We start from the raw sequence: 25,757 nt of genomic DNA on the forward strand, positions 1-25,757 counted from the left end.
AACAAAACGATGAATCCTATCCATAATGAAAACTGGTTCCGAGTGAAAGTATTTTGAAAAGGAGGGTTCGTAACTCAACGCGTTGTATGTAGAAACAAATGGCCGTGTAGTCGAAAGATCTCCTGTTTACCGAATAGCCCGTGTCCTTTAGTAAATTGAAATGGTTCGTTCGTACACTGTATTCAAGCTTGCCGTACAACTTATCGCGCTTAAATGAAACAAGTTCTCACTCGGAGGCAGACAACCTCGAGCGTTAAAGACTTCCTAGAAACCGCAAATACAGTGCCACAAACTCATAGGAAACGTCAAAACTTGCATGTCGATACTTATTTGAATGACTTCGGCGTAAACTCGTATCTAGCCGTGATTCTTTTCTCTTGAACAAGGTATGCAAAGCGTTCGACCTTCAATGTTACGTTTACAGTTCATTACCAATACGCTGCACTCTTATCCCTTTTAATGTCTAAAACGGTGTACTTCATACACGAGCTAGTTGCAGAATTACCCTCCCTTGCACCTCCCTTTGGCTATATCACACAGCGATAACGAAGATTAAGAGTAACAACCCAAAAAATGTGCATTGTTTAATCGTGTAAGGATTACATAAATTGCCAGGTCTTTTCAAAGCTTGCATGGAAACGTTTTAAAGTATTAACAAATTTAATATCCGCGCGATTTATCCAACTGAAAAATATACCGGAAATACATGACGTTCATAGAAAGAGGCGATTACAAACACAACGTGTGCACCAGAATTTATATAAGGCCTTATTGTACGATCAATCTCGTATCTTCTATCACTATGATAGATTTCGTAATGTTCGCTTCTATGCACAATAAATGATAAATGTGCGTAGGATATTTGTTGAGTACTGTATTTTTAATTACAGGGCGTACGAGCAAACGTTTTCTTTTGCCAAAAACTGTCACTGATCTATATCAGTAGAGCTCTGCGTTATTCGGTATCATTGGATTTGCGCGTATTAATTACTGGATTTAATCGTTGGTGAAACTGGTTTCAATATCCAGTATAGTAGCATTAATTTAAAATAACACGACCGAAAAGTTTTATTAGAGGTCCGAGTATACAAGCGAAATGAAGATTCCTACCGATGCTGAATAAAAACGACCTTTTAGTTTGTTTTTTAAAACTTTGACGTCTTCAACAAAATAAATTCTCTAAATAGAATCTCGGTAATATAATAATAACTGTATAAATTTATGCCAATTTTAATCAGTATCTCAGAGGTATACTTCACGTAACTTACATCAGTCATGTTTAATTTAATATGAGTTTGAAACAAGCGCATTAAGATTTGATCGACTGCGTTGCTCCCGTTGAAGTCAATTAAAATTCTATGATACAACTTAATCTATAATTTAAAGCATGTTCGAAGGATGTACTGTGCCGATATTTATTTTATATATAAATCGATCTATCTAAAAATCGATTTTTGGCTAAAATTGACAGATGGTAATATTTAATAAAGGTAAATATATGACATACGTATTCGATACCATTACAAACGTTCAATATTTTGTATCATATTTCTATTTGAAAATATATTATTTTGGATTAACATCAAAATTGCAATGTCTGTAGTAATTATTTATTTTACCTCATTAATGTCTCTCGACAGTTATAACACATTTATATTGAACGTTAGCATTTATTATTTCGTAGAATGATTTTCATCTCTTGTATTGCAAAATCATGACTCTTTTTCATAGCGCTAGTTGCAAGTGACGATCGATCTACCGATTAATCTGTTGAAACCTTTGCAACGAACGTCATCGGTTAGGTGGGATTACCTTAATCTCTTGTCCACCTCCCGAACGGAGATCAGTACAGTTTTTGTGTGGTTTCCACGCATTGACAATATTTTCGCGTCATAGCTACCACATTTCCTCTTCGTTAATAGTAGCATTCCCATTTTCGAGTGATTTGTATGAAAAAGACTATAATTTGAAGTAACATTCGCTTAAAGCGAATATTCTATGTAACAAAGATAAGCCCAGTCCTCGCAACTACTTCTTTCCAACTAATTAAATTTGCACAAGCTTTTTCTATTTGTTAAAAACGTTAAGATGGTTTCAACGGTGTATACAACATGAATTCTCTTTTACCTCACAGGAAGTTACAAATTTTTAATGAAACCTTTTCTAAACTCGAAATTTCCATTAGGCTATATTACTTTGTCTGGCTGAGCATCTCTCGGTTAGCAAGTCTTGTTCTTTAACATACGTATAATCATTGCAAGTAAACGTACACCAAATACCAACTACACAAAAATGTTAATTTTCTGGGAAAATTGCTATTCTTATTCGCTGGCTACGGTAAAAGACATCTTACATTCTTTTTTTTATTTCTTGTCCTCATTTTTCTAAATATTTAAACAAGAATTCAAAAGGAAAACAAGATCGTTCAATGGCATCGTGAAGTAATTGAACGAACGAAAATTATGTAGAAAATGAGAAAATCGCGTTGCTCGTGCATATTTCAACGTGTTTTGGCACGAAAGAATAGTATCGTTAGCTAAGAAGAAAAGTTAATTATCGATTATTTATCTCATAAGCCGTGACTAGGTAATATAAAAGTGTTTAAAATCGCAAAGCAAATTCAAAGTTCATAAAGAAAGAATATCCATTTAATCGTTAACATTTAAATTACATACTTGCGAGATAATTTTTAGTATCAATGTTAAATAGAATAAAAATTTCTTATATGAAAATTCGAAATCCGAAACACTCTTCGATGAGTAAAAGCTGTCCAATTAGACTTTACTAACAGATTGTACGACTTGACGATTCGTTATCTTTTTTGCACACAATTTTCGCGAAGCAACTATCCTGTCCCTTAATCGAGATAGAAGAAGAATGTATAGATCCGGAGATCAACCCTGGGCTTAAAATAAGTACATAGGTCACCGCGTCGCCTCGTGCTGCCACGATTAATCATGGAAAAAGTTTATCGGTTGTAAGGAAACGGAGAAGTAAAACAAGCGGAGAGGACTATTAATCTTTAGTTGATGAAGCCAGGGTTGATTTTCACGATTTTAGAATTGGACAACTTCTCGTCCGATTCGTCTTTCGTCGATATCCCTGTAATTAAAGGGACGAGTTCACCGGAATTCTCCGAAAACGAAATGCACCGAATCGAAGGCAGAAACTTTCCGATTTCAAGTCACTTCTTCCTATTACGTATCGTTTCACTGTTTCTCTATTCCTATCCTTCTGCTTTTTATCTTTCTTTATTTTAAGCAGTTCGACATACGTTAAACGTTAAAAGATACCTTGGACGTAATGCAAATTTGGCAGGAATTGCAAATCAAATGCGAAAAATTACTGTTTACTATTTTCTTAAATATATTACAAGTAGAGAAATGGAAGCTGGGAAAAATGTCGTCCTATTTAAAAATTTGGTTATTTCATTATATGAATGTCAGACATTATCTTTAACTGGTGATTTTAACTCGTGCTAAATCGTGATTAGAGAGACAAGCATATTTGTTTTATTCGAGTATCCTTCCGTTTTCTATTAGAGAAGTACTTAACGTTATTTATTCATATCTTAATTATATCGAGTCAAGGGATAAGATTACAAAATATATAATAGCAGTATTACGGTAGATGGAATCAACGAATTAACCCAGAAAGTCAGCCAGCAGTCCACGGACAAAATTGAGATGATCGTAAGTTCACAAGCAAGAGAAGCAATTTCTCCGCAATCGACCATTTCGTTCTTAGATAGCGCGTGGTGTTACGAATGCCGCGCTACATTGGCTTTCTTTACCTCAGATCGACCATCGAAGGAAAAGAGAACTTATCCTTACTCTCTGCGTATACGAAAACGATCAATCGTTTCTTTAAAATTCTCTTTACTCTAGGGATTCGCGTATCAAAGAATTTGTTTCCACGAGTGTACAGCTTCGAAATAGACTTTGTTGCCAGAATTGAGAAAATAAAGTTTAGATAGTTTAAAGATGAAAATAAAGTTTGTAAACTATTTTTTCATCAAGCAAAAATCATTTTGCGTGAGAAGAACGACTAAAATTCGTTCCGCCGATATATTTTTCGTGTAGCGTTGAAATTAATAATACAAAAAGGAAGGAAAGAAAAGTGGAGAGGTAGGGAGAAAGAATTTGGACACGTCAAATCAACTAGTTGAATAGTATCCGTATATAGTAAAATACACAAACAGCACGAAGGGCCGTGTCTGCCAGCCACTTGCTCTAAAATCCACTTCTAGGCTCGATGAATTTTCTAAGAAAAGTTTGCGATACAGACTTCGTAAGATTCTCCTGAAAATTTGTTAGAAACGAAATTGCTTTCCCCTATTTTTATTTTCTTATTGAACTACTGCTCTGCAAACGCATTACCCTACTTCCGAAGTTTAAGTAAAATTTAACGTCAGAACTCAAGATCGAGTCAAGAACAGAAATTGTTTCGTATGCAAATGTTTTCAGATGAAATTAGACTACGTTCGGAATCTGCCTATAAATACAACAAGTTTATTTAAACAAGCTAATGAAAAACCTCATTAATCGTCTTAAAAGATTATTTAATAAAAGCGAAGCAGCTCGTCTCGAGATCGGGCAACAGAAAGAGATGAGTAAACAACCGAAGTTAAAATCAATAGAAAATATACTAGAAAGGCAAGTTTATTCCCTTCCGAGATTGTTCAACGAATTTCAAGAGATGTATTTCGCGGTGAAATCCGAATGAAATTCGGTCGAGAGATAATCTACCGCTAAAATTCCAGAATATTCTTATTATATCCGGAATACCTGCGGAACATCTTGCTAGTACTCGAAGAACGACGTACTCGCGTACGCGGATGCACACAGGAAATGAGAATACCCAAATAACTTCCGCTCACTGGTGAAAATCTTTCGTCGCATTTTTCGCATAAATACCGGCCAGGACAGCATCGAGGAAGAAAAAAGTTCGTGCGAACAAACTGAAGGTGAAACTTCGAATTACGATAGAAACTCTTTTGCACCAGGCGCTGTATCAATAGCAGATCTTTACATTCGTTACGCGATTCGTTGAAACGGGGCACAACTTTTACGAACGATCAAGCCAAATCAAATATCCAATCACCTCATTTAATTTGCGCTGGGCGCTACATTTTTCTCGTGGATTGTTAATTGCAACGCCGTTAATTCACTAGAACTGACCTGCTCTTTGACATACAAAAAGAAAAGAACCAGAAAAGAGAAAACTAATCTACATTACTACATCGTACAACATCGACAAATAAAACGGACCGCTAAGTCCGTAAAATCGATGAGTTTAAGCGTGCCGAACGATATATAGTAAATTGTTTATCTTCCTCCACCGAATGTCGCAACTTTCCTTTATAGTTCCACCTATCCATTGAAGCAAAAAAACCGATCGTTGGTGGTATTGCGTCCGCAGTTTGTAGCTCTTTCGGGATTATCGTGTTGGCACTTGCGGTAAAGAAGAACTTTTAGAAATACGGCCAATTACATCGTAATATATCTTAACGATTGCATCTTTTTATTATCGAGCTACGCACTAAGATATTAGAGTATATGAACGGTTTGTTTAAACATTTTTCTTTTCCTGATTTTGAATTTATCGGTTAATGAATTTGATTATAAATTCGTAAAGCAACAGAAAGCGTTCTATAAAGCTTCGAGCAAGAGATCCTTTTAAGGAAAGTAATTTAATTTTCATCGTATCTAAAGTGAACTGTATGGAAAGGCCGAAATCCAAACGTTGCGAGAGGAACCAGGTTCCAAACAGTTTCGTCAAGTTAAATCCTGCCCCGTATTCGCTTTGAGAACGGCGTTGAATCGCAAAATAAGTAAATTTCTCGAATAACGTTAACCGTTATCTCGCAGTCCGTCTCAGAGGGGCAAATTAACTAGCAACCGAGTCGTGCCAAATATTAAAAGGGGTTGCGTTTTAATAAGGTACACGCGGGATAAATTTTACCGGTGATGAGTTTACACGCGAGCACCGCTACGCACGCCTTACTAATGAAATTCATCGTACAGCGAGAATTCCACTTTATGAGATCGTAAAATTGTTAGTATCAGATATGTACGACTTTACACGTGACGGTGACACCTGAAGCTACTTACACTGGGAGTTGACTTTGAATAACATTAGAGATTACCTCCCGCCTTGTCTATTACCAAGCGACTGTGTCACATTCTGCAGAAATGTTAGGACCTTCATTAGAATTATGCTTTGTTACAGTTACGCAATATGGAAATATCTTTGCTCTTATTAATTACGACGATAAACACGACGACGATTCTCTTTCTCCTAATTAAAGATAGAAAATTACCTGCTGTTTATAACAATAAACAACTCCGTCCTATGATGGCTCCGAAAGGATCGCAATGAGGAGATTTAATCAAAGTTTATGCAACGCAAACGCGGTTGACCGGCTATCTTACTCGCGAGTCGAATATCATTTCCGTGCAAGATTACCGATTTAAAATTCAATTGCACGAAAGTTGAGTCTCGTACATGGTCCAGACTCGACTGACTTGTCCGTTAGGGCAGTCAGTGACATACTGGCTCTCGTAATCCGATAACTATCCGCAAGTCGAAGAAGAGATCATGAGCTCGATCGCGTGCTCGATCGTGTGCTAGATCGCGTGTCCGATCGCGTGCTTGATCGCGTGCTCGATCGCGTGAGTTCCGCGATGCCCATCATCCAAATACCAGTGAACGCACTTAAGATCATACGATTCGCGGCAACTAATCGAATAGCTCGCTCCATTTTTATGTCTGCGAAAGAATGGGTCGCTGGGAAATTGGTCCAGCCCGCTAATTTCTTTTTCAGGAGAAAGTAGCTAAGCGAAGCCAGGTGAAGGAGAAAGAACGTAACGAACCCTGGCCGTTTTTCCGACCGCGTGGCTATGCGGTTCCATTGCGCCGGCCTAATTTCTCGTCGGCTCGTTATGAGCCGCAGAGCCGCGCGCACTTGTTACCCACGGCAAATTTACATTTCAAAACCGGCGGCTCGAGAGCCGAGTAAATGTACGTCGAAATTGACGTTGCACCGGCCGTCGATTGAACTCCGCTCTGTCTCTTTCTCTCTATTTCTCGTTCAATTCGCCTTCTCTCCCTCTCCGTGTGAAAGCGGAAATTATTACCGACCGCGACTACCGACTTATTTTTATCAACGGCGGGCTCGTTTAACCTGTAATTTATTACATCTCTTCTCGTCGTTCCGACGAACATTCGCCCTCCCCTCTCCGCCCCGCCATTTTCCGACTGTAAACGTTGCGATCTAACGAAGTTCGATTGCCTTTCCGTCCAACTTAACCAACCATGAGCATTCTACTCTTCGAAATTCTCGATAATTCAATGATTCGCCGGAGTTCAATACCTCACGGTTCTGTTCTCCATCAGGAATAAATCATGTTCCCGGCTGACTTTATCGCCTTGGCAAAGGCTGGCCGCCTAGTTAATCGACCGGTCAACACGGAACTAGAATAGAGATGCTGCGACAGAACGCGTCCTGACGTCTGGATAGGACGACACCATGAATGTACAACCACCGATGAAAGGGCTAACGTGTTTTATTGCTCGGCTGATACGCGAAAATGGGGAACCGAACTATCGGTGATTGCAAACCCGCACAATAGACCACTCCTATGTGGTTATTAATCACCGTTTCCTCGGCAATACTACGTACCGATTCGGTCTGTGAGACAGTCGTGCGTATCGTAGGCTAGTAATGATTTTCATAGTACTCGTCTGCTTTTAGAACGTTTTTCAAATAACAGACAAGATTCTTCGAATCTAAATAGAAGTGAAAAGAGAAATGGTTCAAAAGATAAGTTCGAACTTTGAGAATAGTCTCGCATCGGTTTCGACGAAGCATCATCCATTATAGACACGAAATATGTATATAGGTATATATGTATGTACGTCTAGAAGGTCGATGCCGCGCGATCTATGTACAGTGCACCTGCTTAACGTGGTAGTTGCCGCGCGGACACACCATCCCACGGGAACTGTGCAACTTAAATCTGATGTTTCTTACTAGCTTCATTAACTTTGTTACCGTTAAATAACCTAATCCTTTGAATATTTACAGACAAACAAATAAGTAATTAACGAACGGCTAACTATGAAATTGTTTATATATTCTACCTTCTTAGTTTAATTTTATATGTCTTTTAGAACTTGTCGAGTTCCGTTAAAAATCTGTCTTATCGTAAATATGCCTGTCAATTACGGTGTAGGTAATAGGAGCGTAGAAAAAATTCTTATCGTAATTAAACGTCAATGATCGCTTTTCGAATCGATATGCGGCGATTCCACTTTTCCCGAAAGCTTCAATCATGTTCTTTATTTTCAATTAGCGAGAACGACGCGGAGAATTCCAGCTATACAGCAGAGAAGATTTCAATTGCAGCGGATTGATCCCCTTTACCCTCGAATCAAAACGTTTCGAGAGTCCAAGTTAAATATAATGCCAACGTGATTAATGGATCGTACGTGTCCCGTTGAAAATTGGTCTTCGATTAATCGAGCTATGAAATTACTTTGTACCTGTATCGACATATCCGATAAAAAGCACCGGTAGAAAAGCAGCTTTTTTTTCAAAAATGTCGTAATATTTGCAACACCATCGTCTCATAAGATCCAAACACCTCGGATAAATTACATTTATCCCTTGCCTATTATCAATTCTGACGGTCACTTTGGATTCTACACGAATCTTCGAACTTCATCCATTCCTTTCTTTTTTTCCCCGCTTTTTTTCTTTTTTTTTTTAGCCAAGCCATTTCATCGAACTATCGAAAAAACGGTCTGCCAGCATTCACAATTTCAAGACGGATCATCTCGCTGAACCCGAAGTGAAACGAGTGGAAATCGGAATTCTTATTATCATTCGTTTCTCTTCGGTTCTATCTCTTTCGCTCAAATACGATAAAGAACCCTGTCGAATTTGGTGGTGTTACCCGACGGTTATAAATTTGAATACGGTCGATCGAAAGAACATTCCCCGGACGATTGAACTTGTTGGCATTTTAATCAATTAAGCGTCAAATAATCGTAAACAACCAAACAGTCGGTAAATCGAATATTCCAACAACATACTATTACCTCCAACAAAGCAAATATAAATATGTATGGCGTTTCAGTAAAATTTTATACGATCACAAAGAAACAACGTAAACTTCACGTCGAATTGTTATAATTGAAGGAAGATACCGTCGAGATTTTCAACGAGGACTAATAAATTATCGTTCGCTAAGTGTACATGAAGTAACATTAATTACGAAATTCGTTCGTGTATTTTCCAATATTCCGATATAATACATGCTACGTGGATACATAATTAATGATACCTGTCCCAAGCTTCATTCCAGGTCAATACTCCTTTCCGCCAGTGTGAAATCAGTTGAAAGAATATGAAAATCAGTGGCGCGCGTTGCAGAAGAGTAAGGGGAATAAATATTCACTGGAAATTACCTTTTCCGCACAAATACCGCTCAACAGCGAAGTATACGTATACGATCCTTTATGGAAAAATTATAATTGCTTCGCGGAAATCTTTCGTTTTTCTGTTAACATGCTTTCTCCAGTGTATTCGAAACCAGGCAGATATCAAAGAAATTCCCGACAGAAAATGTGGCTGGCAGAGAAACATCGAGAATAAGCGAGGAATAAACGAGAAGGGTAGAGAAATTTCTAGTCTGGATGGAAAATTACGTCACGATAATATGGCGGTACTTTGGCATATGATAGCTACGAAGGAATAGCGTCGAAACAATACGTATTATCAGCAGAATTCCTTTAAGATGTTCCGATGTTATCGAGACTGCAAAGAAGCATAGAATCTTCGCTGCTAAGGATCGAGAAGGCTTTTTGAATTACACTGTGCAAGACAGGTAATTTACTGGAAGTCTAATAACTGGGCTTGTACATTTACATTGACCAGGCCACGTTAATTTGAAGAAAAATTGTGCCAAATTAATCGTACGAGACAACGCAAGGATCGTTCTTAGAGTAAGGCAAACATCTAATATTTTAACATGCAGATGCGACCGAGTAGGAACGCGCGAACGAAAATAATTTTGGCAAGTATGCCACTAGTGATACTCTTAAATCGTTAGAATAAAGAAACAAACGATGGAAAAAGATATTTAGAGATTCAATTTTTTTCTATCTGCTGTGCAGTCAGCAAACAAACGTTTAGGTTGATCTTCTTCGATGCATCGAATTTTTCAATATACGCGCACGTACATGACGCATGTGACGTGCATGAGTACACAGAAATTCAAATTGCATTTGCCAGAACAAGAAACAAAGAATGTCACGTATCAAGAACTCGAATTGAAACCAATCGATTGGCAGAGATACGAATCCTGGATCTTCTAGCCGTTATCTGGAAACCTAGCCATTTGTCACGGTATAAGCCATGGGATGGAAGCAGGATTCTGAACTACATACCATGTCTCGTAAGATCTCGGTGTGCAGGTGAAATCAAACCGAACAAGATTACTCGGGACGGCGTTCAGGGTCCTTTCGCGTTAATCCTTCGGTGATTCACCGAATTGGACTAATAGCTATGCTATTATGACAGAGTTCTCAAACGCTCTTCAATTAAATCTCGTCACCATAATTCATTAAACCATTATAATTGATATGCAGTATACTCTTAGCGCATATCGTTCATTAACAGCCTTCATAAACAGTTTCATTTTTTAACGAGACCGCGTATCAGATTTTCCTGTTGCTTCCGAAAAACGAAAAAATGACTACTAGTTCGTAAAAATGTGAAGAGAAACGTGATTAACAAATCGATTGCGTTGCATAATAAAATTCGGTATCTCCCGATTAATTCGAAATTCGTAACAATTTCGAAACGCGACTCTAACTACAAATTAATAGCACTTGTATAAATCAGGATTGGTCTCTCGATGATTAGATAATTGGTCACACCACTTGCTTCCTAACCACTGTATTAAATTGTACAAACCGATAATGACACTTCTTGCTCTTCACATGAACGCAAATTATTCTATCGTATTTGTTATATTACGAACAATAGAACTTTAAATAGAGAAAATTAATCGATCATAAAGGCTGTATTAAATTGTACAAACCGATAATGATGCTTCTTGCTCTTCACACGAACGCAAATTATTCTATCGTATTATATTACGAACAATAGAACTTTAAATAGAGAAAATTAATCGATCATAAAGGCGATTAGTTACTCGGTGATACATACTACCGTATTTTAATTATTAATTAACTAAAGCAAATTTTTTTGCACGCATACTAAAAAATGCTTTTGATCTAAATTTCATTCGTAAGGTTGATAGATTCAAGCAACAAATGATTTGCACTATTCTTAACAACGCTATAACTCTAACACCTTGTTGATTACGTTCCATCCTTAAGGGCTTCATACGCATAATACGTAGTCGTGCAACGCGTGATCAAGTTTTCACATTGACATGTCACAGTGACATTATGCATTCTCAAATCTCTTTGCATTTCGAGAATCGTTCTTTACTCGATAACCGATACTTTAACATCAACATTCCCTCAGTCTTCGATCACATATCATTCGAATCATTCGTCTTAGCTCATATACGCGTACAAATAGATTCACGGTCATTGTTTACATGAATTTTTTATGTAATTGTTGCTCCTTTAATGTAGAACTACTTGTTACGACCGTTCGCGGAGAGACGTAATCGCGAGGAAAACGCGTTAGCGAGAGGCATAAGTTCTCGCTACGATTCTGACAATCGACGCCGCGATTTAGTCGATCCCCTGTTTCGATTAGGATAACAGAGGTAGTTCAAATGATTTTAACACTGAATTAACAGGGTTAATATAAACTTGTATATTTAACAATATTTAATATTATAATGAACACGTCACAAATGATTTAACGATGAATACAATTAGTTTGTTACAGTAATTCGACTCGACTTTATGATATTTCTCGATGTATTCGTCAGATTAAGCGACCTGGATTTTACTCGTCCAAACCTCTCGATGCATTCCGTTTGAATCCTCAAATAATACTGATTTCCCCTTCGAATTTTTCTTTGTCTTCTCTGGGAGACGACCCACACCACGCTCGAGTCACGCCACCGTTCGCGCCTATGGTCACGTATGCCACCTTCTTTGTGTCGATACAATAACAGACCCAAGGCAAATCGACATTTCTAGAACTCGCTGCTTGATGACAACTATGCGCTTGTCGCTACATTGTGTATATTTCGCCGATCCTATAAGACGATCTGTTTGCGACACTGTAGTATTACGAGCGACGGTTAGGGGCACGGCCTATAGTAAGCCTCGTAGCGTAACACTACTATAGTGGCACTCGACAGCAAAACTACCACCGGGCGACGGCAAAGCAGTGGTTAGCGCACTGTCCTCTTTTTGCGATCAGATTTTCAGGACAGAGATAGGAAGAAAAAAACAATATCGTATATAAGTACCGCTCTACAGGGATTTAAATCTAATTTAAAAATAGTAAGCTAAAAAATGTAATTTCGACACACAAAACATTGTATGGCTATGCCGTACCGTCACGTATCTGTACTTTTGTTTAAACCAAAAGTTTATTGTTTATTGTGAACAACATACAAATGTAATACTCATCTACTGGTCTACTGGCAATCAAAGATCAGGAGGGGATATTTTGTACTTGGTATGCTTTTTTTTTAACTTGGCTTTGATTGAGTTAGAGGCGCGGTGGCCCGTGTGCCCCATACGCATGTTGTAGACGATTATTACCCTGAACAGTGGGTCACTTGACTCGTGGGTCGATGAAGAACGCAGCTAATTGCCCGTCAACGTGTGAACTGCAGGACACATGAACATCGATATTTCGAACGCACATTGCGATCCACTGATACAATTCCTAGACCACGCCTGGCTAGGGGTTGCTCACGGTTCAAATCCCGGCACCCGTAGACCGATTTTTCTTCCGCGACACCTAAATGAGAAGAAAGCAGCGGTACCTCACAGCGACACCTATACACCAGCAGCAGCACTATCACCACGATCTATCTACCTCACTACCATGTGCAGAAAATCCCTTCAGAGATCTCAAGCTCGAACGAAATCTTCGGAAAAATTCCTCATCTTGTTCGATTTATTTTTGCAGTATGTATTGTCTTTTTCATTGTTTGGTTTATTCCAGCTCGCGATAGGAGGTAACTTTGAAGAGAATTTAAAAATCGAGATTGGAAGGTTCGCTCGGTAAACTCGTGGACTATCTTTTAAGCTTCTGGGGTTTGTGAATATCTTCCAGTAAATCCGTATCAAACATTTATTTTCTTTTCTCTTCTTTCTTCTTTTGGTATAATGTTATACTATGTTAAACGTTGGGAATCGTATATAATAATCAAAGTACCGACCCGTTGAAAGTTAATATCGTTCTGTTCACGGCTGGCTAAGCTATGCGAAATGAAAGAAAGGGCAATAATAGAAGGTTCAGGCATTTCTTCCGTGAACGCGCGTGCATTCGCTGAATTGCTTCGCCGGGAATTAAAACGACGCATTCTTTCAGAACTTTCATTCTACCGTTAAACCCGTTATTCTCTGTACTGAATTACTTTAACGAACGATCATTCATCTCTGTTACGCGTAATCCAAAATCGAAACGTAGCATTTCTCTTCACAGCCGACTAAAATTTAATCATTGGATTTTATCGCAATCTTTCAAGCCCTTGCTGGCTCTTGAACGTCATCCGGCGAAGTGTACCGAATCGAATCACGTTCAGACTACGTTCCAAGTACCGTGAAAGGAGTGCAGCCTGCGAATTCTGTGCTGCGCTCGCTCCAACTTCTCGTGACACGTCTGGGTACATCGAATCCGAATTCTCATTTAATGGCTGTTTGTTTGATAGCATCGGCTGTGGGATCGCGCCGGTTCCATTCAGTTTTAATTGCAGTCGTTCCGGCACTTCGGTTTCGATTCCAAACCATCCTATGTCAAAGGTTATCCTTGCGTTACTTTGTTATAACCATCGAATAATTTATATCGGTCGATGCGTTCAGTGGAACGATCGTTGACCGCGCTGCAACTTCATCAACGTTTTTACCATACATTTTCCAAGCGTAGGCTTGCGTTTCTCTATTAATCAAAGCGCAACGTGAGCCAACGAAGTCTGGATTGAACTCAAACTTTTGCCAGGCAATCTCAGCGTACTCGGTAAATCAAAAGAATCGACACGCTCATGCGGACTTCCACCGTTGATGTATTCGTCTATCACGAGGATTGCTTTACAGGCCACTGGAAAAAGTAACCATAAATTGAACGGATAAATTGAAATTAGTTGCCATTATCGATCTAACTTTCCGACACTGTTCTTCGGATAATAAGTTACGTTGATTTTGACCTGAGGCTAATTAAACGGAAAATCCAAGTCTCTTGAATTCGAGAGAGACACTTCTGTGCCGTCGTGGTGTTACTACCCATCCAGTTCGTTAGTTCTCACGATGCTCGTTTGATCTTAGGCAGCGAGTCATTTTCCTTGGGCATATAAGTATCGCTCAAACTATCGAGTTACCAGCTTTAAAGGATCAGACGAAAGGAAAAGGGAATAGAATATGAAGCGTACTTCGAACCGTACATTTTTCTCTCAGTCTTATGTATTCCGTTTGTGAATCAAGGAAAATTCGGCAAAATAGTTGCTCCTATACTTTTAAACGTATCGTCGGTTTTCTCGTTTTATCCCGTTGAAAATGTATACACGTGTGGCGGTTGAAAATAATTATTTAATGAAAGGAGTTCGTGCTTTCACCACTTATACATCAGTTTCATCCATCTCGAAACGAGCAAATAACGCGGCGTTCTCGAAATATTCGACGAAGACAATGCAACTTGCTCCTTTATCATATTGAACAAACTTCATTATTCGCATCCGGCCCGGTTTGTCAGACAGAAGTTCGCCAAATATTATACACATTCTATTAAACCTGCACCATTTCTGATAACATATATACCGTGTTTATTTCGTGACTAGACTTTAAAACAAGTAAACCCACATTACGTATCGTTTTGTTGTTTTTATCAAAGTTTTTCATTTACGAAACTTCTCTTGTAACGTATTTGTTTCGCTTGCTGCAACGACAAATTCCTAGGTTCTTAAAAGTTCGATAAAACCAATTCCCGATACTAATGCAGACAGTCGTGAAGTAAAAATGAGAGTGGAATTCTCTTCCTGTAATATGCTATTAAACGCACACCGTGTTCGGCATCGTAAAACAGGGACGATAAAAAGGGAGAAGGGACACGAAATTAGCCGGCACATCTGTCGACGAAATCGCAAAAGTCAGGCTCCCTTCACGACGACGTGGTTCAGCCAAAATATCCAGCAATCGGCATATAATCTGTTTAAGTTTGCTCATTTGACACGCGTGACTAACCGCGGTTCGATGTGGGTCGTGTTTCACTGTCTCATGGGGCCTACAACAGGGAACATCCCTTATAAGCACGACAGATGCGTCAACGGATCATCCCCTACGTATATCCGATCTCATCTTGCATGTTTTATTCGACCGGGCTGTTCGCAAACGATTTCTCCCTCCTCGAGGTCGTAATTCCGCATAATCTGATCCTATACACGTTGCTCCAGACCGTCTTGGATTAATTCCATAGATTACATCGTTCGTCAAATTACATCGCAAATCCGTGCAAAAGAATATTACATATCGCGCGTTGGATTACGACCGTGGATTAACGACTTACGTTAACCTCAAACTGGAGCAGGGGCTATTCACCCGGGTTTAGCCGGTTATATTTATATTTAACCGCGAAAGGCTATGGCGTTTTAAAGGGAACCCATAGAAGCGCGCTGACTCATCGAATATTTCAAACCTCTGCGATATAACGACTCGTTCCTGCCTAACGTTCGTGAAACATGGTAATTTTTATTCTTTTATTTGTTCCGACCAAGCGTAAGTCGGCCAAAGCCTATCGGTTTACCAGCCTGTGTTCGCGTTTAACCGGTTCAGCTCACAAATTTTCATTAATTTCAACATCATGCGCGTTTCACTAATCATGGCACGTTGATCACCGTTCCCGTTGCCAATTAACCTCGTGCTTCGACCAACGAAAGGCGAACGCCAAAAGAAATTACTTTTAACGATTCAAGAAAAAAAATCGTTTATCTTCGCGCATTATCTTCGTCTATCTGTCATTAATTAAAAACAAGACTAACCAAATCCATAAAATACCTGCGACATAGAGTAAGTACTTCACCAGTTTTTTCACTGGCCCTGTTGTTTGTTTCCAGAAGAAATTGCAAGATGGAAGGTGTGAAAGGTGTGCGCGACTGCTTTAGATTATTCGTTGCAAGAGCGAGAATCTGGATTTCTTTCGTGCGTCAAGTGCAATTTCCGCGGTCGTTAATGTAATGCAGACGAGCTCAGAGATTTGAAATATTTAAGAAAGCGAAACGCTATGATGTACATAATATAAACAAATTACCTAGAAACCTGCCTTTCATCGACTTTTCAATTTAATTCATAACACTGCGACAACTCATTCGATCAACGATTCTGTCTGTCGACATTCTACGAAGTTGGAAAAAGATTCGTTCAGAGTCCCACCATCGGCGCAGTTATTGTACACTTTTGAAAGTTTATTCGGTTTGGTTCGACGTTTGCCTTTGCCTATCGATCCTGTCACGTTATTCACGTTTCAAAAAAGGAGATATTCTTACGAGTCCAACTTTCGTATCGATCTTCCAACGTTACGGTTACCTGTCATGAACGATCTAAACCCAGAAACCAGACATATATGTCTCGATGACAGAGCAAATAATACATCGGTGATTTGCTTCAAAAATAACCAGATTGCATTCTTTATGACTTAGATTGGTAATCTAGACGTAATATAGACGAGTTAGAACGACCTATGAATCTTATTAACAACGAGGCCTTTCGGAAGTTCGGCCTCTTTCCGCAAACAGTATGAAAACAATTTGTTCGATCGGTGAAAGGGGAACGAACAGCAAATCGATATCGAATAAAGTCACTTTCGATGAGGTTTCCCGGATACCGGAAGACGTAGGTCTGACATATTTAGCGAGATCCGATAAGTCTTCTCGCTGGTTTCAAGACAGGATGTATATGTAGACGCAAGGTGGCACGAAGGGTTGGTTTTCCGCTGGGAACGGCAACGTCTGATCGTCTGATTACCCATGGTATACCCTCCAGCTGGTAATTACCAGTCGAACACGATATTCGTCACGCCATCTGCTTTCTCTCAGGAGGTCACTTCGTGTTCGAGAAAAATTGCAATTTGGCCCGTTTTTTCGATCCGATAACCGTTTCATCCGACTAATAATTTTTCATGAATCAACGAAAAGTGAATGGAACGTCTATTTAGACACATTCACGAACAACCACTTGCGAGCAAATGTTCGAATGGTTCGAGCATCGCATTGCATTGCCGCTGCATCGATAGAGAAAAAATTCGCCCGCGCATTCATCCTGATGTACGTATGTACGTACCTAAATACTTTCCAAGGTAAAATCGAGTTATTCGCATTATCCAGTGGCTGAAATGATGTACCTATCTATTTTTCGTAAATAGCACGAACCGGGCAACGAGTCACGGCAGATGCTAATTTAGTTTGCATAGATCGAACAGAATTCGATGTAGCGAGGTGAAAATCCAACCAGCATACGGAGTATACGGGGCTAGAAGTTTGGCAGATAATTTTCCGACAAATTTAGATAATAACCTTTACACATAAAAATACAATAATACATTTTCCCAGTAGGCCAGGAAATTGACATACGTGTACAAAAGCTGGTGTCTTCTTGCTTCTCTCGTTCCTCAGGATCCTCGTAATGGTCATCGTATATCATGAGGTCAACCTTACGGATGCCACTTTATCCCCTATCTCTTTCTTTTTATCCTTTCACTTTCGTTTACGTCCACCTATTCCACCTGGTGAGTAGATCCTATCTCGAGCCAGGAGCAACCCTTCGCATTTTCTTCGTACGGTTTCGTCAAAAAACGAGCCAACGTGAAATCACGACAACACCTGATACAACGATATCGAATTATAAAGACCATCGATAAGGAAAAATACAAAAATCGTTCGCCTGTAGAAAGTTAAATTCAGAAAATGAAATATCGGAAGCAAAGTACAAGTTCGAGGGAGATTTTAAGTTTCTTTGACAATGAATTGGGAAGAGATGAATAAGTTGGGAAGGAACTTCGAGATTCGTTCAGATATCGGCTTGAAAACAAGGAAATAAAAGAGGTTCTGCAATGCGGGTTAAGATCGCCGCTTTGTTTAAAAGGAGAATCGCATCGATGCATCGAGAAAAGTGGTAGCCGTCGGCGTGAGTATCGTTCCCTCGATATTCATCGCGTCGAACTTGACTTCATAGCGACGTATTGTAGTGACTTTTTTGTTTCGAAATTCTTTCTTCCGTGTGTTCTATATTCGTCCCTTCTTGGGTAAGTCTCGCAGAATGAATTGGCGAAAAGTGGGGAAATTTGGTTCTCCCTCTGACGTAATTATACCTGGATCGAAGTTGGAAATAAATTTGCCCGTGACGTCAATGCCAGAAAATCTTTTGTATTCCATTGATGAAAATAAAGCTGAGAACAAAGGTGCTCGTTAAGAGTAACAGTTTTTTTTATTCACAGAAAGGTTCAACAATCAAGCCATAAAGGATTCAATTTCAAACCAACGTCACAGAGGAGAATTACCGCTAGTTTACAGTCGTTTTAACGAGCAGTTTCGTTTCCGCGTCGTGTCATAAAATTATTATCAACGTCGCACATTGCGAACAAAGATAATCTATCGTAATTAAGAGGTGGCCACTTTCCGGAACTTGTCACTGTGATTTTGTTAGTCGTTATTAACGTTGCTGCCAATTCCAGCTGTCCGGACACAATAAATTCTTGGCCATTTAATCTTCGCTTATACTTGATTCGCGTGCAAATTCTCGCTTACATCTCGATCTTTGTTTTCCAACGTGCAATTTGGTTGCGATAATAACGAAATTCTTGAGGCAATTTTTACAGCCTTTATCGTCCGTGTAATCCCATTAAAATAGCAACGAATGAACTACGAAATGTTACGATCTCTGCATATTCCTATTCGTTTAAGCATTTTATTTATTTTTTTTAATCACCCAGCTTTATCGAAGCAAAGCAAGTCGTGCGAGACCAATATGCGCAACGTTTTTTAAAGCCGCGAAGTGCTTTCTACTCCAGACGGAATTACCATTTCCTTTTTTCTTTGTATATCTGCTTCTCTAAATATTTATTATGTACATTTATGCACTGTTAAATTTAGAGTACGATTGTTTTTCAACACTGTAGATGCGCACAACAAAGGCACAAGTTTGTCGACGTAGAAAGTCGAATAGAAGAGAATTCGAGTGCCCTGTATACTACGTGCAGAAACTCGTGCGCAAAGCGCCACTTAACAAGTAAGATTACTGCTAATGCAAAGGATAAAGGTGACGTTTATGAACGAGTAAATTCGCCCATACAATAAACTAATAAACCACGTGAAGAGAATGACGGAAATAGAGGTAATAGCGGCGGTCGTGTCACCTAACGACACTGCTCTTGTCTTTGAATAATTAAGCGTCTTTGGCTCGCGAGCCAAGAACACACAGCCCAATTGCACCCGTCGAGTCTAAGTAAGTATATCGCGAGCAATAAGTATCAAAAATACATTATTTATAGCCGACTCATTGGATCAAGCGCTCTGAACATAGAACGTTCAAATGTCTCTCGTTCTACCGCTATCGCTTTTTATCTTTTCTCAAAGTTGAAATTCCTCTTTGCATAATATCATCTACCACCTCTATTTTTTACCATTTTTCGTAGCTTTATTTCGAATTGTTACCCCGTTGTTATTTACATCTTTGTTTCGTCATGTTCTATATCTTACTTGTATCGTGGTTTCCTGCGTCATTTTCATTTATTACAATCGTTGTACGACCTTTATTACCGTTACACCTTTTGTTCTGTCCAAGACCGTAGGTAACAACGATCCGTAGTTCGTTAGCTGGACTCTAACTTTCCCCTAATTATCAAAGAGCACTCGAGAAGAAACACCGAGCGGAGGAGTCGGTACCGCGACAGATGCAATTATAGTTAGTTACGGGAACTAATCTACTGCAGCTGCTTGTACTTCGTCATCGAGACTTTGTAATGTAATTTAGGTATGCTTGTCAAATCTATGGTTGATTTGTTCCAGGAAACGGGGTGGGCCGAATTAAAGAAAGTTGCTAGGGATAAAGCGGATGTAGAATAATTACTCGACCACTTCCTAGATTAACCGCGATGTAGAACAAAGAATTTTTTCCTATGAAATTTATGATGCGTCCAGTAGTCAGAAGCTTATCTAAACCGACAGGAAGTAATTTATTCGGCGAATGGAGCGACGTATTATATCGCTAAATGCAACATATTGCTGTACGATGCACTAATTACCTTTCAACATAGTTATATCGTGACACGGTTAACGATGCGTTTATAATAAATGAGTTAATGCGAAAGTAGCGCACAACGTAATAGTTCACGCGAAATCAATGTGCGCAGAGTAACGGTTTAATAAATTAACGTCGACGAGCCACTTGCGATTTAAATTTAAGCATCGAACGTTTTTCCGAATCCCTCGATAGCGCCATTTTTTATCAATCTTTCTGACAATGGACCAATAATTTTTGTATCTTTATTTTTACGAGCACACAGATCATTTAACGTAGATTAACAGTGTCAGGTTTTATTAAACTATGTACGTACGTCACCACTTGTCGTGTACAATGGCAAACATATTCTTGCGATATTGCTCGCATTTTCGATATATTATTGTAGGTTAATTGATTTAAATTTACATACATATTCAAATTCACTCTCGAAAGTGATACCGAGCATCCTCTTCTATCTATGACCTAATTCGAAAGTTGACCTGATGTCGGTGTGGCGTGGCATGGCGTGACATTACCAAAGGGTTCAGCCGCTGCGTCTCTGTATTTTTCCATTATCAGGGATTTCTCCGGCGGCTGTATATCCGAACACTATTACTATTAATAGAGAATAATTTTTATCCGGCGTGGCGCGGCGCCTCGATACGCCTCGCGCATGTTACAGCGGGCAAAATAAAACGCAAAGCTCGCTTGATTATTCCGGCTCATGTGTACATTCCTATCTATACGTATGTACATATTGCGCGTATCTACGTTTTCAGAAAGCCACCACGGCATCTGTGTCCAATTACACGACCAGCCGAATATCCACAAAACCGGATAAAACTCGGTGACCTATTAGGAATAACGTAATTCCATACGTCCGACAAATTTGCTGGCTAAAACAGGGGAAACACGATGATATCAGTGTTCAACCGTAATTTTCGCAAGGTATGTATAAAAAAAGAAAAGCCATTAGAAAAATTCCTGTCAGCCGATCTCCATTAGATGGCTGCGCTGGCTGAACGTCTGCTAGTATTTTCATGGATGAAAGAAGAGCCGACCGAAGGGAATCATCTATCATTATCGGCTCTCAGGTGTCAACGTCGGATGAAATCGAATTTTTTGTTACGATCGACACCTCCGGATCGCGTTCTCGTGACAAAACAGCACTCACGATCAGAACCAAAAAGAAAATGAAAAACATCGTCTTTTTATTACGCCTCTTTAACAAATGGCCCTGCCGGTCGAGTCATTCACGATGAAAACATTTTTCTAATGGAAACTTTAACCTTCTTATCAACGAAGTCTTTCGGACGACTATTATCCACAAGGTTCCTTCTTCCTTCTTTTTGCGGAAATCCCGATGAAACCACACATAAATGAAATGGCAATTAACAACGTGACCAAATGCATAGGACGATCGGTTTGCTGAATGAAGCAGCAGCCTACGTGATTCTCTTCTCTAATAGCAATCAAAGTAATTAATTATCCAACGTCCATCGCTTTCTCCCTCAATCACGTCGACACGAGTTCCGACATCGACATCATCGGAGATGACTAAGTATCCGTTTTCCTTGCTTTTATTCCGTCATCTCGCTTTTCACATTGCTTTCGCAAAGTTTTACGTATCATCTGTTATATTAATTTCATTTGGACGTAGTTACGTTGCAAAATTTCGTACGATTATTATCCAGCCGATAATAATACAGAAGTGGCAATTATTAAACGTCCCAGCAATTTCTACATTTAATTAATACGTTAATTGCATGCTAGCCACACAATAGCAGTTATTGTCATTTCGTTGACAACTTCATTTAAATTGTTCGATGAATTTTTCCGAATGAAAGAGCAACGAGTCAACCTTTACCGAAACGTTTCTACAGTAATAGCTACATTAATATTGCATGGCACAGGAATGCAGTAATTAACGAACAATTATTCAGAGCGATGTATGTACATTCATTAATACGATCGATCGTCGATACGTTGATTATTCAACGCTGTAAAAATCAAGTATCAAAAAAGGAAATATTTTATGTCCCGTAACATAAGCCAAACGATAGAATCGATGTTAAAAAATCTCTCTCAGCGTAAAAAAATTTTTACGTCATGAAAGTAGTCATAGATAGGGTATTAATATTCTAGCAGAAGCGATGATCCAATAAAACGAACGAGCTCATCCGACCAATACGAAATAGTTTCGTGTTTATTAATTAAATTCCACGGCAATGCACGCGCGAAGAAAATCGTATTTGCATAATGATTCGAACGACAAAACTTCAGATAGGCAAACGATAAAAATCCTCCATGATTGATCGGTTCTGAAGTGGCCGTACACCGATCGGCCTAATCCGTTCTTTAGCTATTGCATGAACCAGTACATAGCACGAAACAGTATCTCCAATGTTCGCCAACGTGGACATAGCATGTATTTCGAAGTAATCTGACCTGGCCGATCGATAAAAAGCAATTGCCAAAATTATACTTCAGGAATGAAGATGAATCGTTGTTATTCAAAATCTTCTGTATGTGGTTGTCGTTTTTCTTCCAAAATTATAATACCGGTGATGCTGCGGAATGCCGGTATCAAATGAATCTTTCCCTTAGAAACTGCCAACTCCCCTCTCCAATTACTTCAACGAAGAATTACGGCAACATTTCGTACGAAATTGTATCGTGAGTGTTCCTCCTAACGTTTCACGGTAATTGCGGCGGCAGGGCCCGAAATTATAGTATTTATCGGCCATGCCGAAATAAAATCGACCATTACGGAAAGCACATCGCCATGTAAGCACAATACGATGTACGAAATACCGTTTCAATTTCAATTAAATCGGGCACTAAATGCACGGAATGTCACTCATTTAATCCGAGCGAGAAAGAAGACGCACGATGCCTGCTGATATCGATATCAACGTTGATGGACACTGTTGCACGATGCGAAAAATAAAAACAATTATCTCTCGACACGTTATCAATTTTTTTGCATTTTTAACGAAATCGTTGAAGCCCCGATTTTATATTTTTGACGTAACGCAAATATTATCCATCGCTGGAAAATTGCAAGAACTCGCAAGCAAGTCGTTTTTCGACATTTCCCGTTTTTCGAATTTTCGCCAATTTCGCCGTTAAAGAAATTCCCTCGGATATTTATATGCGTAAATTTCCAAAAGTTCTGCTTATTCAGCGAATAGGACGAATTGCTTATTCAGCGTGAAAATTCGTGTAGAATCTCTGATAACTTGCCTTATGTTTTCTATGTAGAAACGTTATCTCCGTTTCTCTAGTTGTGCTTTAGTATCCTAGCCTGGAGCGGGATTTCGAAATTAAATTACAAAACCAACGAGCTTAACCCATGCATCGATGTTCCGTGTGCAGCACACGTTCTACTAGGTAATATAGCAATTTCATTGTTAAACGGAAAACAAAGTTATCTAATTAGTTTCAATGTATGCCTGTATTACATAATGCATTTGCACGAGTTAGCCGCGCGTATAAGTATCCATGGTATATTCGCTTTATAACGAACGTATTACTAACCTATTACGTGCGTATACCCTTGTATATAACTACTCAGTTAAGTTGTTCGCATCGCGATACGATTTCAATCTCCTTTGGATGAAATCACTTAAATCAATTCCTGTCCTTTCGAGGAAATAGCTGTCATTTGAATTGTATTAAAGGGTTTCAATTTCAACGATCTATCAAACCGTTGAATATACTTAACAAATTATCAACGTGTTGCGACGCTTTCATCGCTGATTCTCCTAATACGAATATAACGAGAAACATCAAATTACAAGTACAAGTATAGTAGTATTCGGTTGAATTAGAAATAGAAAAAGAGATACCTGGTTTATCTTGCTCGTTGGTAACGTGTAAGATCCAAAAAGCAACGAGATGCTATCTTACACGAGGCCGATCGGAGTTACGTACACTTTTTCGCGTCATTCACTGCAGTGGCGGTAACACGTTGCAGTACTCTTGTGGCAAGGTTTAGGCCACTTGTATCACAGCACTGTTTTATTGGGCAGAAAAGCGCATCGGCGCCGTGTAAAACCATAAAACTTGATCCTCGACCGGAAAGATTTCGACAAAATTCCGCAACCACCTTAGTCCACTCGCACTTTCTTCCCGCGAAAGTTCACCTCGATCCGCGCATTGTGTCAAACAATTGCCAACGTTCGTTGACGGTGGCTACGCTTTTCAGAAGCACAAGTTCAAGGAAAAGCAAGCTCCCGTACTTCGTAACGGATATCTGTTCCCAAAGTCCTCGACCTTTCCATCTGGATTCTCATCTTCACATAATACCTCCTAAGAAACTCGTAACTGTTACAGGAACACTTTCGAAGAAACGATAAAGAGTATCTCGCTACGTGAGAGAATACAGCGGACGACAGAGAACACCTAGCACTATCGAATGGAAACTTTTCCTTAATGTCTGTGCACTCGAAGCAAACTTTCGACTGGCTGTTTCACGTAAGATGATGGAAAAGGACGAGCGCGGAACTGGAGATCCCGCGTTCGAGTGTACCGCGATCACGTACAACGCTCGACGCGTCGATGAATGCGCGAAAGCGAGGAGACGCGAGCAAAGGAGAAGCCGAAAGGACAGTGCGCGGCAAATGGAGTCGAACGATCGCGATACACGAGCGGCGCGTCGTGTTGTTGGCAAGCGACTAACCCCCTGACGGCGTCCTGCACCCCCGGACGCCGCGCATGCCTCCTACCTTAAAGAACTCACCCACCCCTCTTCTCAGTGCCGCCCCAAAACCACGGTGACTTCATCTTTTTTGACGAGATGCCTGTGAAACCCCTCTTCCCTATGCTCTCTTTATCCGCCCTTCTTCTCTCTCCTTTCCTCTGCCTTCGACTTCCTTTTATACTTTTTTTTTACCTTTTTCTCCTTTTACCCTCTCGCTTGGACCTTTCTCTTCTTTCTATTCTCCGTCCTTTTTCTGCATCCTCCTTTTTGCCTGGTTTCAACGAGGTGCCGCTATTTCTCTTCGACTAGAATTCTCGATGTTGATATCGGCGTTATTGCTTATTTCGTGCTTGATCGTTACTCGTCCTATAAAAAAGGGACCATTAAAAAACAAAGTGACGGATGTCACTATCAAACTCTTGTCCTACCTTTCTGTTATTTTAGGATATAAGTGACATCGTTAAAAATTCTTCCGACAACGGAACGTCTTCCAGCGAGAGACATAAAGTCGCAGTAAAAGTCGAAGTTTAAGACAATAGAAATGGCTAGCAATCGTAAGCGCTGTCCTGGTAACGTTCGGTGTACACGAAATTGCTTCAACAGGTACAAATGATGG

The 25,757-nt window shown here is 39.5% G+C and overlaps 1 protein-coding gene across 3 annotated transcripts in view; it reads right to left on the bottom strand.

Moving 5' to 3' along the window:
* The window catches only part of LOC126920787 (zwei Ig domain protein zig-8-like), a 43,132-nt gene extending 18,029 nt beyond the window's left edge, over positions 1–25,103 (bottom strand). The window contains exon 1 of one of the 3 annotated variants that reach the window (XM_050731542.1): positions 24,288–25,103. The gene's annotated coding sequence lies outside the window, so the exon portion shown is untranslated. Of the gene's footprint in view, positions 1–130; positions 152–6,322; positions 6,534–24,287 lie in introns of those variants that run through there. The other 2 variants (XM_050731544.1, XM_050731545.1) reach the window with 2 other exon arrangements.
* Between the last annotated feature and the right edge of the window lie 654 nt (positions 25,104–25,757).

Source organism: Bombus affinis, chromosome 9, assembly GCF_024516045.1.
Source record: "Bombus affinis isolate iyBomAffi1 chromosome 9, iyBomAffi1.2, whole genome shotgun sequence".
Taxonomy (NCBI): Eukaryota; Metazoa; Arthropoda; class Insecta; order Hymenoptera; family Apidae; genus Bombus; species Bombus affinis.